This window comes from Triturus cristatus, chromosome 12 (genome assembly GCF_964204655.1).
Source record: "Triturus cristatus chromosome 12, aTriCri1.1, whole genome shotgun sequence".
Lineage (NCBI taxonomy): Eukaryota > Metazoa > Chordata > Amphibia > Caudata > Salamandridae > Triturus > Triturus cristatus.
In genome coordinates this window covers 710,052,988-710,071,630 of record NC_140595.1, presented here as the reverse complement: position 1 = coordinate 710,071,630, position 18,643 = coordinate 710,052,988, and the positions used below count along the sequence as shown (strand labels likewise).

The window sequence follows — 18,643 nt, the reverse complement described above, 5'->3', positions numbered from 1 at the left end:
TATACACATGTACTTATATAATGACCCAGACAAAGTTACATAACCAAAGTCTTCCCCGCTCCCACAGGTAACATGGTTGCGCGCGCTGTCCGCAGCACAATGTAATGTGGTAGGGTCCAGGGGCATCATGCATACATAATGAACACACGGATACAGTTAGATAGATAGTGGAACTAGGTACAGCACTCTTGGCCCCTTTATATTACCAGGGTCACATGTCCAGTGACGCCTGTGCTGGATGCATGTGGGGTGAGTGTAAGCCAGCCCTCAGGGAATGGTTGGTGCTGGCAACAAGTACAACAGTAATCATCGGATCACACACAGAAATTCAATCTCAAACGGTCCATGAATTGTGCTGCACTAATCTAGGGGCACTAGATGTAAAATAACACAGAAAAGATTCTATCGTAAAGGGTCCATGACTTGTGGTGCACTGAGGTACGGGCACCAGATCTGAAATTATACACAAAGGATTCTATCATAAAGGGTCCATGAGTTGTGGTGCACTGAGGTAGGGGCATCAGAAGCATTCAGCTTGTGCGCAGTCTGCGATGTTGCGTGGTGCGGGCGGGCCGCACTGGCAGCAATGTCTCTGGACTATTAAATAGGGGTGGGCAATGAACTCCGCACCGCTAGCTGAGTTTGCAGACTACGCATTTCTGAATTCCGGGGAAACCACGGAATTCAGAAACTCTGTTCCTCCACGTAGTGAAGCAGCTACTAAACTGCACCCACAAATGCTTTAATAAAGCAACTTTACATGCTACAAAGCACATAACCAAATCACAAAAGTGAATTGTGAACTAAAATTAACAGGCAATGAGAGAGGTAATGATTTTGGGATCCCCCCCTAGCCTAGGGGGAGGACCAAGCAGATGCCTTGAACACAAAGAGCGTATCATGCTGAACGATTCAGTGGTGGTCCCATCCTCTTAGAACCACTCAAAGCACAGTTATGGGCAAAAATACAATCCCAACCTAAGGCCCTGCAAAGCATTATGGGACGAGATTAGCAGTGGACAGTGACTATTATAGTATCCAATATCAAAATAACTCTACAAAGAGCTGCAGTTCAACTCGTCGTTACTAGGTGTCCCTCATGAGTCAAATGCAAAAGCATTGAAATTATTACATCAAGCTGCAGTTCCACTAGTCGTTACTAGATGTCCCTCACGAGTCAAATGCAAAAGCATTGAAACCCTTTCATGAAGCTGCAGTTCCGCAATGACTAGTTCAACTGCAGCTCTTTGTAGAATTTAGAGGGCCTTATTTATTAGGCCTTGCGACTTCGAGGAATGTTTTTGTCACTTCCTCTTGACAAAATCCGAGGACATAGAGTAGAATTCTCTCTGCAATTAATAAATCAACACTGAATTCGAATTGTGCGCTCTGCTGACCACAGTGTAGGTGTATGGAACAAAAGATGAAATATGTATGGAATACATTGTTGAAATGTGTAGGTTTCGGAGGCGTTATAGTCAATTGCCTACTGGACTCTGAAATAAATTAATCAAGACTGAATTTGAGTTGTGAGCACCGCTCACCGCAGTGTAGGCCAGAGGCAGCGTTCAGCAAAGGCCCACAGGCACATGGCATAGAGTTGAGCTGCACAGTTAGTGGCACAGGAAGAATTCAGCATGTGGCCAGCCTGCGATGATAGGAGGTCCGGGCAGGCCGCACTTGTAGCAATGTCTAATGAATTCTGCCTTTATAAGGCTACGTGGCGATGACTTATGTGCACAGAGTTAGTGGTACCTGAAGCACTGAGCATGTGCGCAGCCTGCAATGATGTGTGGTCTTGGCAGGCCGCAGTGGAGCAATGTCTCTTGCCTACTGGACTGCGTCATCTGCAATCGCGAATCAATCTGAATTGTGAGCCCTGCTGTCCGCAGTGTACATCGAAGGCAATAGTCTGTGCAGACATAACTCTGTGGTGCTGTGCCGCTGGGTTCGCAGGGGGCCTGTGTCGAGGAGGCCCGCGGTCACGGTGGCAGCCTCGTGGCAGGGTGAGGGCTGCCACTCTGGCAGATGCGTTGGCCTTCACAGAAGTGAACCACGCCCAGAGCCCCGGCCTCTTTATTCACACTTCTACGCTGGAGTGGTGTACGTTGGACTAGTCCACTCCGCCTCTTGTTCCGCTTACCGGGGGGACGACACAGCTACATGACCGAGATCTTTTTCACTGCCTGAGGTAACATGGTTGCCTGCACTGTCCATAACACTACAAGCACCAGCAGTATATGTACACATGGAGAGGTTTGTGCTCTGCATAGCGAGGTCTGTCCAGCACATTACTGCTACACTTGGCATTGTGTGCATTGTTATTGATGGGTGACTTGCATCCTTCACACATACTTCGCTCCCACTTCTACCAACATTCAGCTATTGTGTGGCTGAGGGGCCATGCCTTTTTGGGAAGGTTTGCATGTTCTGTTCTGCGCTGCCTCAGTGGTAGTAGATGGGGGGTGGTCCAAGGGGGAGGTCCTGGGGGTGGTGGCGGTGAGTGTTGTGGCTTTCTTGGGTGTCAGAGCTGCATGATAAGTAGCTCTATGACATGTGTTGGTCTTCAGATGTGGTTCTGCGCTGGGCTCCCTTTTACACCAGTAAAAGGTAGATGTTAAATTCCTACTGCTAACGCTGCTTATCACCTGTTTTTGGATCGCATCACAGATTTCGCTGGTCGTTGCAAATATCGGGAAGTGGTGTTTTTGTGGGGTTTTTTGCACGGGAACGCCTATTCTGTATATCATTAGCGGTAGTTGTCGTTCTCATTGGTGCCGATGTTTTTTTGCGAAATCTATTGCTGGAAAACTGGCGATAACTGCAGTTTTCACTAGGTTGAGAATGGGATGATAATTATTTTGCTGCTGTAAAGTTCCGATATCTCAGCGATAAGTTCTTGAGAATACACCCTATCATTTTTTTATATTTTTTTGTCTGGATTCGTGCACCCAGCCGCTTTTAAAAAATAATAAAAATAATAATTTTTGGGCGCTTGGGGTTTTTGTAGGATCCCCTGAGCAGGCCTAGGGGGTGAGGGTGTTTGTACCCTGCCCACTTTTCTTGTTTTTTCATATTTTTTCTGATTCGCATGTAGCTACAACAAAGTCCTAATAAACACAAGGGCTCGTTTTGGAGTCATCCTATAAACCCACAGTTGGGACTTCATTCCAAGTTATCGGCAGTTTAGCGCAGCAAAGGTGGGGAAAGAATTATTGCCCATTCTCAAGTTGGTGCACACTGCCACATTGCGCACAGGCTGACGGTACCAACACAGCGGACAATCAACATCGTTACGCAGATGAAGCAGCTGGCTGTGCTGCACCTGTGGGCCTCTGGTATCTTTCAACTAACAACTGCGAGAGTCGGAGGGGTCTTACAGGCAGCTCTATTAAACTTCCTCACACGTCTTGGATGCATGTCTACAAAAGCACCGTAGGGGCTCTGCATCCGCACCATTTGCTTGTCCCGGTTCGTAGTATTCCTGCACAACCAAATACAACCTCACCCGTTGTTTGATGCCTCTGTGCTCCCGATCCAAGGTTGTAGTCACTGAAATGTGGGTGTGCCTGGTCATGAAGTCTAGTAGTCAACAGTAGTGGAAACACCGTACTTTATTAGAAAAACATAAACTAACAATACAAAAACATCAAACAACGAGTGACATTGCTAATGGGGAAAATCAACTTGTGGATCAAATAACTTTAGATCGTCCTGGAAATCCCAAAACTCCGTATTCAGAAACCTGTTGGCTACATAAAGACAATGGTCAAGCGTTAGTATGGTCACAAACGTAATATAGTATAATGTATTGTACTTGGACCAATACGAATGCTTACAGGTATGATCAATCCTGCACAAAATTACTCTAACAGAAGCTTGTGCGGTTGTAACTTTTGTAGGAAAGAAAAGGAACATTACAACTACACAAACTTCTGTTACGGTCTCATTATTCAGGATTTATCACACCTGTAAGCATCAGGGTTCGTTTCAGCTTGATACACCTGCATGTTCACTTTACCTACACTGCGCAGAAATAGCTGAAGACCAAGCAAGGGAACCAGGCCATAGCAGCTTTCCTGCACATGTTGGGAACAACTGACTGCACACATGTCCTACTTGTGCCCTCTGCCAACACTGCACAAAATCACCGCAACAGAAACCACACGCATTCCAACAATGTGCAGGCAAAACTGGACCAAAGAGCCTCTACACTAATGCCATCGCAAACTTCTCAAGTAGTGTGCATGATTCCTACATCTTTCTCAAGCATCCCAGCCCTGGTCCCCAGACCAGTCCGATGCCCAGCGATGACTGCCCGACCCTGCGCACCCAGACCTCAATGCTCACCTGCCGCCACTGGCGTGTCTCCAAGAGGGCCCACTACGTGCCGGAGCAACCTCCTCATCCGTCACTGGATTCCGCAGCACAGGCCCCCAGCACATCATGCTGCTCTGCGCCAAGAAGTCATGTCTGTACAGTCAGCTGCCTTTGGCTTACACGTGGTCCAGCCTAACTCACAATTCACATCAGGTATTGATTGCCAGGATAGCGTATCAAGGCAATGCATCATCGTAGGCTATACACCCGCTCAGCTCTGGTGGCACTAACTCAGTGCAGCTCAAGTCATCGCCACGTGGTGGTAGGCCCGTGTCGGCCAAAATGCCTCGGCTGCCACCAACTCTGTACACCTCAAGTTATTGTCACATGGCAGGAGGCCAGTGTTCGGCATAGTGCTTCGGCTGCCACCAACTCTGTGCACCTCAAGTCATCGCGACGCTGCGGGAGGCCTGTGTCGGTCAAACTGCCTCGGCTGCAACCAACATAATAAGCACACAGATACACCCAGATAGAGAGTGGAAATGGCGTCGAGCACATGCGCCCGGCCCTTTTTATTGGTAGGATCACATGTCCTGTGACATCTCTGCTGGTGTGGGTGTAAAACAGCCATGAGGGAGTGGCTGTGGCATGCTGACAACTAGACCTGTGATCAGAAGATCACTACAGGGAAGACCTGGTACGTGTAGCGTTGTAGTTCCCACCCTGTAAGCGTAAGCAGAGTGGGCTGGCTGAAATGCGCATCGTTCATGACTTTACCAATATGGCGGTTTGAATCCGCACACCCACCGAGATAGCTACACGATGGATGAGCGACTCCACTTAAAAAAAAAACAATATATATATATATATATATATATATATATATATTAATATTTAAGAAAACAGAATACATTATAATATTAACAAACAAAAAAATTACAAAAACTATTTTTTAGATATTAAAGTTACAAAATATCACCAAAAAAATTCAAAATTACTGAAAAAAACATAGGTTTAATGAACATTATAATTCGAAATTAGCATTTAAACAACCTTTGAAATTCACTGAAAAAACCATATGTTTTAGGCACGTTATAGTTGGAAATTAGCATTTAAAAAACCTTAGAAATTCACTGAAAAAAACATAGGTTTCAGGCATGTTATAGTTAGTTGGACATTTCACTCGTACAAAACCAGAGAAATTCCCCCGTTATAGTTAGTTCAGCTAACTGTTAGATTTGGGGATCTCTTGTTGGCAGAGGTAGGTACCTTTGTCCAAATAGAGACCCTTGCGAATAGTCAGGGTAAGGGGGTACACTCCTAAAATAACCCCTGCTCACCCCCTTGGTAGCTTGGCACGAGCAGACAGGCTTATCTAAGAGGCAGTGTGTAAAGCATTTGTGAACACATACAGTAATCAAGTGACAATACTACAGATGGACACCACACAGGTTGTATTATAAAAGTAAGTATCTTTTATATAGACTTAACAGAAGACCACAAACGACAAAAATCCACAATACTGTACTTAAAATGGTAGGATTAGCTGAGTTCTCTTAAGATGGTAAATGTGGCACTCTTAGTTCAATGTACCATAAGATGCATAACGCATGGCAACAAAAGTGTTGCAGGGAATGTGATGTGGTAGTCCCTTACACGCAAGGACGCTGATGCGTTGAAGATCTGGTGCAAAGAAACAAAGATGCAACTTTCTTTTTGATGCAACACGCTTCCCGGTGATGCAGCGGGGTCTGCTGCGACGTCGATCCTCTTCTCCAGTGCTGTAGGATGCTTCCACACGATGTGAGCCGCGACAGGCCCTGTGACACGCTTCCCAGTGATGCGGCAGCTTCTGCTGCGACGTCGATCCTCTCTCCTGGCGATGCGAGTTGCTTCCACAACAATGCGAGCCTCGACAGGCCCTGCGACACTCTTCCCGGTGACGCGGCGGCGTCTGCTGCGACATCGATCCTCCTCTCCAGAGATGAGCAGCCACATGCCCTGCGACACGCTTGCCGGTGATGCGGCGGTGTCTGATGCGACGTCGATCCTCTTCTCTGGCGATGAGCCATGACAGACCCTGCAACACGCTTCTCGGTGATGCGGCGGTGTCTGCTGCGACGTCGATCCTCTTCTCCGACGATGCGAGGTGCTTCGGGGGACCTGCGATGACTCAACGATTCTTCTGCAACACGCTTCCCAGTGATGCGGCGGCATCTGCTGCGACGTCGATCCTCTCTCCGGTGCTGCGAGGCACTTTCGTGTTGTGAAGCAGCAGTTCGGTGACACTCTTCTTGTTCGTGAGTCATGCTTCCAGCTCCTTGTGACACGTAGTTCCTCAGAAGAACCAATATAGCTGCAGGCACTTCCAGAGGACTCTTGGGGAGCTGGTGGCTGAAGTCTGTTGTCCCTGAGACTTCAGCTGGAGGCAAGCTCTTTTCCACGCCCTTGGAGATCCTTCACAAGTTGAATAAAGTGCACACAAAGTCCTTTCTCCTTTCTTTGGCAGTTAGGCAACCACTGCAGCCATTCCCCCAAGAAGCACTTCAGCTTAGGCATAGTCTCTCCTCAGTTTCTTCTGGTTCCTCTCCTCAGCAAAGGTTTCTTCTTGTTTCCCAAAGTGATCTAAAATTCTTGGGTTTTGGCCCCAATAGTTATACCCAGTTTCTCTCTGTTCTCTGAAGGCAGGGAGGCCTTTGCCTGGTCCAAACCAGTTCTGGTCAGTCCTGGAGCACTCTGTTTACGTGACTCCTTCTTTCCTTTCACAGTGCAGGGCAGAGACATCAGATGCACCACAGGAGGTGGAGCCAGCATTGTGGAGGGAAGGCACAGCCCTATTCAGGTCCCAGGTGCAACTCCTCCCACCCATTTGCATGTAGATCTTCCTATTCAGCCCTGTGCTGACTCACCCTGTCTCCTGGAATCCCCCAGCCCCTGTCACTCAAACTCCAGACAAGGAATACACAACCTAGCAGAGGCAGGCTTGGATGGTTAGACAAGAAAATACCTACTTTCTAAAAGTGGTATTTTCAAACACAGAATGTTAAAACCAACTTCACTAAAAGATGTATTTTATCATTCTGAGTTCAGGCATACTAAACTCGAATTTCTACCATGTTCCCTGAGTCAGTTAGGATTATAAGGTGTAACACTCAAACTGTCCATTCTGGCCTATGAGGAGCAGGTAGACTTGCAATAGTGAAAAACGAAAATGCCTGTAATTCACTATTAGGACATGCCACACACATCAGGGCTTGTCCTACCTTATACTTACAATGCACCCTGCTCTTGGGCCTACCATAGGGGCATCTGATATGAAGAAAAGGGAAGGTTTAGGGACTGGCAAGTGGGTGCACTTGCCCAGTCAGCATGGCAGTACCAGACTGCACACAGGCTCTTCAATGGCAGACCTTAGACACACTTTTACAGGCTGCTACTGTGGGTGGCACAACCAGTGCTGCAAGCCCACCAGCAGCATTTGGATTACCAGCCCTGGGCACTCCTGGTGCACTGTACTAGGGTCTGACAGGTAAACCAAACCAGCCAATTATGGTATCACAAATTCATATATCAATTTACAATAGGGAGCACTTGCACTGTGGCACTGGACAGCAGTGGAACAGTGCCCAAAGCATCTAACACCAGCAAAAACACATGAGGCAACAGCAAAAATGGAAGGGAGACCCATGCCAAGGTGCCAGGTCTAGCACTAACTATAAATCGCGCCCCTGCAATACACTGCTGATGACGTCACCTATTACATCAGTCATGACATGGTCAGTGACATCACTGAAGACATCACTGATGACATCTCAAATGACATCACTGATGACATCATCCACATGAAAATCTGATGCACCTCCTCACACTCTAATATAAACGTTGATACACCCACTGTAAAATACAGACTAACATTTTTGAAACAATCGACACATCAATACTAGTTACTACATACGCACTCACTGATTCCTAGGTTTCCAAACATATCCACTCATTCACCCATACAATCATTCATACATGCAGTGACTCATCAATACAGCACTATCATAAGCACTCATACACCTATATAGACACTCACACACCACCACTCATCCAGAGTTACCCACACACCTAGTCAGTCATGCAAAGAATCAATCACACATCCATTTACTGACCTATACAGTTATACACACACCACATCACTTATTCAAACAGAAACTAATGCATACTTACTCTCTTCTACAATCACTGATACAAGTAACCCCGGGCGTAGCACTACGCTTCGCCCACGTAGTGTACGTAGCGCTGCCTGCTTCGCACTTTCCGAAGTAGGCGAAGCAGGGCAGCGCTACGCACACGCCGAGGGCGAAGCGTAGCTGCTTGCCACCCGCCACCCACCTCCCGCCCGCCCTTCTTTTAAATAATATAAGCATTGAAAAATAAATTAAAATAAGTCGACTTACCCGTAAGCGCGGCTTCTCCGGGGCTCCTTCTTTCTGTTTCTAATTTCTTCTGGCAAATGCGCATGCGCGGACACCCGCGCATGCGCATTTCTCGCGAGAAATGCGCATGCGCGGGCGTCCGCGCATGCGCATTTGCCAGAAGAAATTAGAAACAGAAAGAGGGAGCCCCGGAGACGCCGCGCTTACGGGTAAGTCGACTTATTTTAATTTATTTTTCAATTCTTATATTATTTAAAAGAAGGGCGGGCGGGAGGTGGGTGGCACGTAGTGGGGCTACGCGAAGCGCGTAGTGTGCGTAGATTTGGGCACACTACGTGCTGCTTCACGTAGCCCCACTACGCCCACTACGCCCACCCTTAGATACAAGTACACACTCATCCATACAACCACTCTCACAATCACTGTCTCTCATATAAAGTCATTTATATACTTCAACTTTCACATACACTGCCTTTTACATATATAGTTACTGGGACATGTACCATTGAGAAATCCATTCACTCACCAACACACCCATAAACACATTTACCTACCCATACAGCTGTTTCCACATGCACTCTTGAATCCATACACACAGTGAATCAACCACTCACACATCTATGCACAAACTCACCCACCCTCCCACCCACCCACTCAAACATTCGGGCACCCATACAGATACTCACGCAACCAATAAATAACCCATAAAGACACTCATGTAGCTACTCACCAACCCATGCAGCAGCTTACACAACAACATACAGAGTGATACAGACATTCACACAGTTTAGTCACTAACCCATGCATTCAGTAAGACACAATGAATCACTCACGTATACAGTCAGTCACACACCTATTGAATCCTCCACCCAGACACTTATACACCCACTCATTCTTCAATACACCTTGGCATGTATATATGTAATACATATTTAAACTTTAAAGAAAAACACAGTCACTGCATGATGTCATCAGTGATGTCATCAGTGCTGTCATTTTAATTTCATCAGTGATGTAATCAGTGATGTCACTGACCATGTCATGAATGATGTAGTATGTGACGTCATCAGCAGTGTATTACAGGGGCGCGAGTTATAGTTAGCTGAACTAACTAGAACGATGGAAATTCTCTGGTTTTGTACTTGTGAAATGTCCAACTAACTATAACGTGCCGGAAACCTATGTTTTTTTCAGTGAATATATATATATATATATATATATATATATATATATATATATATATATATATATATATATATATATATATATTTATATGTGGGTGGAGCAGTGACTTGTATGCAGAGGCATCTGACAAAGGCGGTAAATGCCGAAATGCATTATGCCCATCAGTCCTATTAAAAGGTTTCCAAATTGAATTCCCCGAGTGGCCTCTCACCTTTCAGTACCGGAGGGGTGTTTGTGGAGATGTTTTGCACGCTACCAGCAGTGTGCTAAGAGGCCCCATCCTGTTTACTGGCCGGAGCTTCGCTGGTGCAGCTTTGCTGTTTTTTTGTGTCTAATCAAGGGATTGGTTGCATCGGCCCGCCTCGAAGTGCAGATGAAGGGAAGGTCTGCTGCCATGAGCAGCTCGTGTCTCCACGAGGAGCCGGGAATTATTGTATCCCGACTCGCGGCCCGCTGTAAATCTGCATGAGGGGCTTGGATGTCAAGGGGACTCAGGAAGCCACAGGACATTATCCCAAATTCAAGGACTTCCACTTTTTACTATTCTCAGCTTTGCCCTGGTAATACGTACATGGATTTTGTCTTCCCCACGCATAGCCCATCCAGAAAAAGTGAACTGTGGTCAAGATCTTAAACCACAGAGGGCGTGCTAACAGATGACCTTGGGGCATGGCTCTCTAGACCAATAGGATCGCGGCAGGACAGTCAAAGATGTGGGTGGAGCAGTGACTTTTATGCAGAGGCATCTGACGAAGGCGGTAAACGCCGAAATGCATTATGCCCATCAGTCCTATTAAAAGGCTTCCAAATTGAATTCCCCGAGTGGCCTCTTACCTTTCAGTACCGGAGGGGTGTTTGTGGAGATGTTTTGCATGCTACCAGCAGCGTGCTAAGAGGCCCCATCCTGTTTAGCGGCTGGAGCTTCGCTGGTGCAGCTTTGCTGTTTTTTTGTGTCTAACCAAGGGATTGGTTGCATCGGCCCGCCTCGGAGTGCAGATGAAGGGAAGGGCTGCTGCCAGGAGCAGCTCGTGACTCCACGAGGAGCCGGGAATCATTGTATCCCAACTCACGGCCCGCCGTAAATCTGCATGAGGGGCTTGGATGTCAAAGGGACTCAGGAAGCCACAGGACATTATCCCAAATTCAAGGACTTCCACTTTTTACTATTCTCACCTTTGCCCTGGTAATACGGACATGGATTTTGTCTTCCCCATGCATAGCCCATCCAGAAAAAGTGAACTCTGGGAACTGTGGTCAAGATCTTAAACCACAGAGGGCGTGCTAACAGATGACCTTGGGGCGCGGCTCTCTAGACCAATAGGAGCGCGGCAGGACAGTCAAAGATGTGGGTGGAGCAGTGACTTGTATGCAGAGGCATCTGACGAAGACGGTAAACACTGAAATGCATTATGCCCATCAGTCCTATTAAAAGGCTTCCAAATTGAATTCCCCGAGTGGCCTCTTACCTTTCAGTACCGAAGGGGTGTTTGTGGATATATATATATATATATTACCTACTGGCGGTCGCCAGTAGATAGTTATAGTTAGGACCACGTTTCCATAGGAAATCCGCAACATTCTATTTTGAATAACTTTGGCGCCGGTTGACGAATCCTCACGAATTTTTCAAAATAGGTGGGGCGCTACGCTCCGCTCCTACCCTGAAAGTCTCAGGGGGATTCGTCAAGCGGGGGCTGAGATAAAAGGGGGTCCCAAAACGCGTTTTTCCCATGCATTTTTCCATAGGACCTTTAGACAGGGCTACAGCCCGAACGGCTGAACAGAATTACTAGAAATTTGGCAGAGAGGTAGTCCTCAGGTCAAGGAAGTGCCTTTTGTAGGTTTGGTGTAAATCTGTTCAGTAGATTCTGAGAAAATAGCCTTTAAATCAATATATATATCTGAGCCAGCTTACGGTGCGCTTACGGTACGCTTACCGTACGCGTACGGTGGCGTGCGCGAGCGCGATTCTGATTGGCTCTTAGATCTTAGTAAACATTCGAATCGGTCGAAACCAGGAAGCGGCGGCCGCCATTTCGTGTGTTTCACTCAGAAAAAAAAGAGTGATAACAAGAAAAGGGGGCAAGGAGGAGAGTTACAGACCCCCTAACATTTGTAAGGGGGTCAAAGAAGGACAGAAAAGTACAAAGAAAACATTTATTGATTTTAAAAAAAATCACGGGGTACGCGTACGGTAAGCGTACGGTAGAAAAAAAAAATAAAAAAAGAAATGAAAATCAGATTTAAGTGTTTAGATATTAGGGGGCTCTAAAAAGAGCCGTTGTGTTTATTAAGTGACTTTTTAGTGGTACCTACAAGTAAGTACCGATGCAGAGTCTAAGGTTCAAGAGGAAGACTCTGTTCCCTTCATCATTGAAGTGTACACCATCTCCTCTATAAATGTCTTGCATGTCATAACGCAAGTTGTTGTGGTAAATGGAACCCATACCATAGTCACGGAGGAAAGCAGAAACAGATTTGTTGACGTGCTTTCTTGCTTTGTCAATCTGCGGACAGAAATGATTGGACCAGTTCCATTTTTGCCTTTGGCATATGTTAGAAAACACAAAGGCAGTTTTAGCGAAAAGTGAAAACAGTTGTGCAAAGGTCTCCTTCATAAGCATTTCCAGACCTACCCCAGTCAAAGTGCCTAGGTCATTGCCACCACAGTGCACTATTATGAGGTCAGGGTGTTGGATGTGCATGAAGGATTTCACCAATGGCATCAATTGGTGCCACTTTAACCCTCTCTGACCAATCCATTTAATGTCTACATTTGGCAAAGCAAGGTCTCTCACCATATCTGTTTTCTCTGCATACTTTTCACTCCAGAAGACATAGCTGTGCCCTACAATCCACACTGTGAACATCTTCAAAGGAGAACTGGATGCACTCAGGAGGTGTCTTTCAGTAGAATGGCAATATGAAAAGAAAGACAGTTTGGAAATGGAGGCATACATATTTTTTTTTTTTTTAAAAGAACTGATTGGCTGTTTCATACCATTCTAGAATAAAAACTAGGCTGTATGTGTAAATTAATAGAAGCATGTTTTGTATTGGTACAGAAAAATGTGTTACCAAAGAACAGTACTATGGATTTGCTGTTAGGTTTGAAAAGTCAAGCACTCTTGCTCTGTGGAATTGAAACATTGTTTGGCGAACTTCTGACCTGACTCCACACAGCAGTGTTCCATGAGCTGTTGCTATGGTAGCAGGCAGAAGTCAAGTTGGGGGAAGGGTACTAGGCAGAAGTCAAGTTGGGGGAAGGGTACTTTTGGAAAAGGGTTGGGTTTTCAACCAATAGAAATGTGTGATTACATTTGAAAAAAAGGGGCAAGCACTGAGATTTGAAACTAACATGTATATGTGTGGAAAAAGAGAGGGAAAGTTTGCCATTATCTGGTTCTGCTGAGAGGAGAGAGGTGTAGAGAACAGAGATCCTGGCTCTGATAATCTGCTGTTTGAGTGCCACATTTCTTTCACAACTAACTAATTTTAAAGGTGAGTTTAGAGTCTGAGAGGGGATGTATATGGTAAATTAAGAAATGAATAATATAAATGCAATTCTTTTTGTTGAAGTTGTGTTTATTATTTTCTGTTTTGGGAGAAATTTAAATGTGAGGAACATGTAAAATAATATGGACTATGTTTTCACAATAAATTAAGGTGTACTGGTATAATAAAAGAATAGTTTAAGGGTTTGAGGTTGGACTCAGTAATGCAAATACATTCAGCATCACTAAGGCTGGTTGCCCTTGCTGGAGTGTAGGCAGACACCCAGGTTACAAATGATGCTGGTCTGAAAAAGCAGTTTGGACATGTGCTTTGTAAAAAATCTGAAAAGTGGATTCATAATGTGTCAGTCTGTAAAAGTGTTTATCACTTGCCAAAAAAAGAGCAGTAAGTGTGCTTTCAAATTGGCAAAGAAATTTCGTTTTGTGACTAATGTGAAAACATGACTCTGTGTGCAAATAGGAATTACAGGCAGAGATTTATTGCGTATTGCTCTGGTGATTTCACAGTTGCATTAGATGGAAAGGGGGAGACATTATTTGGTGCAGAAGCAGACTCTTAGCACACAGGTAGCTGTTTACCATGTGGAATCATGCACAGTATTCGCAAGCGAGTGGGGTTTGAGGTTTCAGTCAGTAATGCAAATACATTCAGCATCACTAAGGCTGGTTGCCCTTGCTGGAGTGTAGGCAGACACCCAGGTTACAAATGATGCTGGTCTGAAAAAGCAGTTTGGACATGTGCTTTGTAAAAAATCTGAAAAGTGGATTCATAATGTGTCAGTCTGTAAAAGTGTTTATCACTTGCCAAAAAAAAGAGCAGTAAGTGTGCTTTCAAATTGGCAAAGAAATTTCGTTTTGTGACTAATGTGAAAACATGACTCTGTGTGCAAATAGGAATTACAGGCAGAGATTTATTGCGTATTGCTCTGGTGATTTCACAGTTGCATTAGATGGAAAGGGGGACACATTTTTTGGTGCAGAAGCAGACTCTTAGCACACAGGTAGGTGCTTACCATGTGGAATCATGCACAGTATTCACAAGCGAGTGGGGTTTGAGGTTTCAGTCAGTAATGCAAATACATTCAGCATCACTAAGGCTGGTTGCCCTTGCTGGAGTGTAGGCAGACACCCAGGTTACAAATGATGCTGGTCTGAAAAAGCAGTTTGGACATGTGCTTTGTAAAAAATCTGAAAAGTGGATTCATAATGTGTCAGTCTGTAAAAGTGTTTATTACTTGCCAAAAAAAAGAGCAGTAAGTGTGCTTTCAAATTGGCAAAGAAATTTCGTTTTGTGACTAATGTGAAAACATGACTCTGTGTGCAAATAGGAATTACAGGCAGAGATTTATTGTGTATTTCTCTGGTGATTTCACAGTTGCATTAGATGGAAAGGGGGAGACATTTTTTGGTGCAGAAGCAGACTCTTTGCACACAGGTAGCTGCTTACCATGTGGAATCATGCACAGTATTCACAAGCGAGTGGGGTTTGAGGTTTCAGTCAGTAATGCAAATACATTCAGCATCACTAAGGCTGGTTGCCCTTGCTGGAGTGTAGGCAGACACCCAGGTTACAAATGATGCTGGTCTGAAAAAGCAGTTTGGACATGTGCTTTGTAAAAAATCTGAAAAGTGGATTCATAATGTGTCAGTCTGTAAAAGTGTTTATCACTTGCCAAAAAAAAGAGCAGTAAGTGTGCTTTCAAATTGGCAAAGAAATTTCGTTTTGTGACTAATGTGAAAACATGACTCTGTGTGCAAATAGGAATTACAGGCAGAGATTTATTGCGTATTTCTCTGGTGATTTCAGAGTTGCATTAGATGGAAAGGGGGAGACATTTTTTGGTGCAGAAGCAGACTCTTAGCACACAGGTAGCTGCTTACCATGTGGAATCATGCACAGTATTCACAAGCGAGTGGGGTTTGAGGTTTCAGTCAGTAATGCAAATACATTCAGCATCACTAAGGCTGGTTGCCCTTGCTGGAGTGTAGGCAGACACCCAGGTTACAAATGATGCTGGTCTGAAAAAGCAGTTTGGACATGTGCTTTGTAAAAAATCTGAAAAGTGGATTCATAATGTGTCAGTCTGTAAAAGTGTTTATCACTTGCCAAAAAAAAGAGCAGTAAGTGTGCTTTCAAATTGGCAAAGAAATTTCGTTTTGTGACTAATGTGAAAACATGACTCTGTGTGCAAATAGGAATTACAGGCAGAGATTTTTTGCGTATTGCTCTGGTGATTTCACAGTTGCATTAGATGGAAAGGGGGAGACATTTTTTGGTGCAGAAGCAGACTCTTAGCACACAGGTAGCTGCTTACTATGTGGAATCATGCACAGTATTCACAAGCAAGTGGGGTTTGTGGTTTCAGTCAGTAATGCAAATACATTCAGCATCACTAAGGCTGGTTGCCCTTGCTGGAGTGTAGGCAGACACCCAGGTTACAAATGATGCTGGTCTGAAAAAGCAGTTTGGACATGTGCTTTGTAAAAAATCTGAAAAGTGGATTCATAATGTGTCAGTCTGTAAAAGTGTTTATCACTTGCCAAAAAAAAGAGCAGTAAGTGTGCTTTCAAATTGGCAAAGAAATTTCGTTTTGTGACTAATGTGAAAACATGACTCTGTGTGCAAATAGGAATTACAGGCAGAGATTTATTGCGTATTGTTCTGGAGATTTCACAGTTGCATTAGATGGAAAGGGGGAGCCATTTTTTGGTGCAGAAGCAGACTCTTAGCACACAGGTAGCTGCTTACCATGTGGAATCATGCACAGTATTCAGAAGCGAGTGGGGTTTGAGGTTTCAGTCAGTAATGCAAATACATTCAGCATCACTAAGGCTGGTTGCCCTTGCTGGAGTGTAGGCAGACACCCAGGTTACAAATGATGCTGGTCTGAAAAAGCAGTTTGGACATGTGCTTTGTAAAAAATCTGAAAAGTGGATTCATAATGTGTCAGTCTGTAAAAGTGTTTATCACTTGCCAAAAAAAAGAGCAGTAAGTGTGCTTTCAAATTGGCAAAGAAATTTCGTTTTGTGACTAATGTGAAAACATGACTCTGTGTGCAAATAGGAATTACAGGCAGAGATTTTTTGCGTATTGCTCTGGTGATTTCACAGTTGCATTAGATGGAAAGGGGGAGACATTTTTTGGTGCAGAAGCAGACTCTTAGCACACAGGTAGCTGCTTACCATGTGGAATCATGCACAGTATTCACAAGCAAGTGGGGTTTGTGGTTTCAGTCAGTAATGCAAATACATTCAGCATCACTAAGGCTGGTTGCCCTTGCTGGAGTGTAGGCAGACACCCAGGTTACAAATGATGCTGGTCTGAAAAAGCAGTTTGGACACGTGCTTTGTAAAAAATCTGAAAAGTGGATTCATAATGTGTCAGTCTGTAAAAGTGTTTATCACTTGCCAAAAAAAAGAGCAGTAAGTGTGCTTTCAAATTGGCAAAGAAATTTTGTTTTGTGACTAATGTGAAAACAAATGTAGTAATATATTTAAATAAAATAAAGGATTTTTTTTTTTGTTTTTTTCAGGTATTGCTGAAGAGCAGTGAAGAAAATTTAAGATGCCTACAAAATCCAGAGTAAAAAAAGAGCAGAAAGAAAACCTATATTTGAAGACAACTGGAGGACCTAAGTTAGTTGAAGATGCTCATGTTGGGAAGAAGAAAAAATCTTCTGGTAAGCAAAAAAAAGATTTTCTAAGGAATATATTCAAAAAAAGGAAAAATGTACAAAATGTCTGTACTGGAAAGAATGATTTGAATCGAAAAGGACAGGAAAAAATTGAGAATTTAGTTAATGCAAATATACCTTCTGCAACTGAAAAGATAAACTTAAACAGAAAAACTGCGTTTAAAGAGATACGTAGAAAAATGTTTCAGAGGAGAGTTATGTCCAATTTGATAAAGGATGTGAAGAAATATAAGCAAAAGGCAAAGTTTTTTAAGAGAAAAAAAGAAATTGAAGCCATTGCAGCTAAGGCATTAGAATTAAAAAGGAAACTATTCATTTTAATTTTGAATAGGATGTGTACATTAGACAAAATGGTTAATGTACTGAAATCACATAGCAAAAGGAAAAGAGTAGTGAACAGAACAAACTTTTGTAAAGTGTTTTTAGGAAAATGGATGCATAGTTCAAGTAGTGAACCTTTTTTTAATGAAGAGAGTTATTTTCAAAGTAATAGTTTGCTGCATGCAGTTGACACCAGAGGTCGTGCTTATGAAGTGAAAAATGGTTGCATAATGGAGAAGGAGATAATGGTTCCAAGAGATGAGGTACAACTGATGGCGGATGAGGCTATGGGGAGACGTCCTAAAGCCCCAGTGTACACTTGGAATTGTAGTAGTATTTGCACTGTGCGTCAGGAATCTATTGATAAATTTTGTGAGTTTCTAAGAGAATATAACAAAAAAGTGTGAAACAGAAGATTAAGGTGCTTCAAAGTCTAGATCCATGCAGAGTGAGAGAGAATACTGGTTTGCAGGGTCATTCTCTGGCTTGTCTATCTAGAAAAGTGTGTAATAGTGTTTTCCATCATTTTAGGATGCTGGCTGTTCATCATACTGAAATGAGAAAGTTTGTGAGACGGTTGTATTTTGCTAAAAGTCCAGCAATAAAGTTAGATGAATTGAATAGGGCTCTGTTCCGTGGAACGGTATCAGATGTAGAGAAGGTTGTTGATGAAATTCAGTTTTGTTACTTTGGTCCTGAACAAAACAGTGCAGAGAAGGACACAGTAAATGAGGAAGAAGTGGAAGAAAATGTAGAACCCTCTGTAAGTAAGGCATTTAATGATCACATAACAAAATTTGCAATAATCTCTAATGAAAGACCAAATATAACTTGTATTTGTTGCCGCAGAACTCATTATAGAAAACAAACCAGGTATGTTGATCTCTACAGAAAGAGTGAAAATGAAGATAATTATAAGTGGAAGGATTTTGCCACCTATATATTTCTTGAAAATTGTTTTGAATTGGGTGAAGTTAGAGGAAAATAGAATGCCGACCAGAGCTGTACATAATAATTTAGAATTGGATGCTATTCCTGCTGAACTTTCTGAATTAAATACATATGAGTCTATACTCATTCAATGTGTTCATCCGTTCCAGACCATAGTACGTATGGAGCCCAAAACTGGTAAATTACCTCCTTCAGATTTACTGAGAGGTTTAAAAGGTAGAGTGGTGTATTTGCC

The 18,643-nt window shown here is 43.8% G+C and overlaps 1 protein-coding gene across 1 annotated transcript in view; it reads left to right on the top strand.

Moving 5' to 3' along the window:
- Positions 1-18,643, top strand: part of LOC146780370 (hydroperoxide isomerase ALOXE3-like) — a 250,144-nt gene that overhangs the window by 145,087 nt on the left and 86,414 nt on the right. The window lies entirely within an intron of this gene.